A 2,575-nucleotide genomic window follows, 5' to 3' on the forward strand; every position below is an offset into this window, starting at 1 on the left:
GTCTGGTCATCAGAACAAAGCCAGACACACACAGATTGGGCTTTCTGGTCATCAAAACAAAGCCAGACATACACAAATTGGGATGTCTGGTCATCAACACAATGCCAGACACAAATTGGGCTGTCTGGAGATCAAAACAAAGCCAGACACACACAGATTGGGATGTCTGGTCATCAAAACAAAGCCAGACACACACAAATGGGGCTGTATGGTCATCAAGACAAAGCTGGACACACACAAATTTGGCTGTCTGGCACACACAAATGGGGCAGTCTGGTCATCAAAACAAAGCCAGACACATACAAATTGGGCTGTCTGGTCATCAAAACAAAGCCAGACACATACAAATTGGGCTGTCTGGTCATCAAAACAAAGCCAGGCACACACAAATTGGGATGTCAGGCTATCAAAACAAAGCCAGACACACACAAATGGGGCAGTCTGGTCATCAAAACAAAGCCAGACACATACAAATTGGGCTGTTCTGGTCATCAAAAACAAAGCTAGACACACACAAAATGGGGCAGTCTGGTCATCAAAACAAAGCCAGACACATACAAATTGGGCTGTCTGGTCATCAAAACAAAGCTAGACACACACAAATGGGACAGTCTGGTCATCAAAACAAAGCCAGACACATACAAATTGGGCTGTCTGGTCATCAAAACAAAGCCAGACATACACAAATTGGGATGTCTGGTCATCAAAACAAAGCCAGACACACACAAATTGGGATGTCAGGCTATCAAAACAAAGCCAGACACACACAAATGGGGCAGTCTGGTCATCAAAACAAAGCCAGACACATACAAATTGGGCTGTCTGGTCATCAAAACAAAGCCAGACATACACAAATTGGGCTGTCTGGTCATCAAAACAAAGCCAGACATACACAAATTGGGATGTCAGGCTATCAAAATAAAGCCAGACACATACAAATTGGGCTATCTGACCATCAGAACAAAGCCAGACACACACAAATTGGGATGTCTGGTCATCAAAACAAAGCCAGACACATACAAATTGGGATGCCTGGTCACCAAAACAAAGCCAGACACACACAAATGGGGCAGTCTGGTCATCAAAACAAAGCCAGACACATACAAATGGGGCAGTCTGGTCATCAAAACAAAGCCAGACACATACAAATTGGGCTGTCTGGTCACCAAAATAAAGGCAGACACACACAAATTGGGATGTCTGGCTATCAAAACAAAGCCAGACACACACAGATTGGGCTGTCTGGTCATCAAAATAAAGCCAGACATACACAAATTGGGATGTCTGGTCACCAAAATAAAGGCAGACACACACAAATTGGGATGTCTGGCTATCAAAACAAAGCCAGACACACACAGATTGGGCTGTCTGGTTACCAAAACAAAGCTAGACACACACAAATTTGGCTGTCTGGCCATCAAAACAAGGTCAGACATACACAAGTTGGGATGTCGGTCATCAACACAATGCCAGACAGACACAAATTAGGCTGTCTGGTTACCAAAACAAAGCTAGACACACACAAATTTGGCTGTCTGGCCATCAAAACAAGGTCAGACACCCACACACTAATGGGACTGTCTGGTCATCGCAACAAAGCCAGGCACAAACAAATTGGGCTGTCTGGTCATCAAAACAAAGCCAGGCACAAACAAATTGGGCTATCTGACCATCAGAACAAAGCCAGACACACACACACAAATAAATGGGGCTGTCTGGTCATCAAAACAAAGCTAGACACACACAAATTTGGCTGTCTGGCCATCAAAACTAGGCCAGACACACACAGACACACACACAAATGGGTCTGTCTGGTCATCGAAACAAAGCTAGACACATACAAATTGGGCTGTCTGGCCATCAAAAACTAGGCCAGACACACACACACACACACACACACACACAAATGGGTCCGTCTGGTCATCGAAACAAAGCTAGACACATACAAATTGGGCTGTCTGGTCATCAAACAAAGCCAGACACACACAAATTGGGCTGTCTGGTCATCAGAAAATAGCCAGACACAAAACAAATTGGGCTGTCTGGTCATCAAAACAAAGCCAGACATACACAAATTGGGATGTCTAGTCATCAACACAATGCCAGACAGACACAAATTTGGCTGTCTGGTTATCAAAACAAAGCTAGACACACAGAAATTTGGCTGTCTGGCCAACAAAACAAGGTCAGACACCCACACACTAATGGGATTGTCTGGTCATCGAAACAAAGCCAGGCACAAACAAATTGGGCTGTCTGGTCATCAAAACAAAGCCAGGCACAAATCGGGCTGTCTGGTCATCAACACAAAGCCAGACACACACAGATTGGGATGTCTGGTCATCAAAACAAAGCCAGGCACAAACAAATTGGGCTGTCTGGTCATTAACACAAAGCCAGACACACACAGATTGGGCAGTCTTGTCATCAAAACAAAGCCAAGCACAAACAAATTGGGCTCTCTGGTCATCAAAACAAAGCCAGACACACACAAATTGGGCTGTCTGGTCATCAAAACAAAGCCAGACACACACAAATTGGGATGTCTGGTCACCAAAATAAAGCCAGACACACA

The sequence above is a fragment of the Saccoglossus kowalevskii genome, chromosome 16 (genome assembly GCF_978046115.1).
Source record: "Saccoglossus kowalevskii chromosome 16, keSacKowa6.1, whole genome shotgun sequence".
NCBI classification, from domain to species: Eukaryota; Metazoa; Hemichordata; class Enteropneusta; family Harrimaniidae; genus Saccoglossus; species Saccoglossus kowalevskii.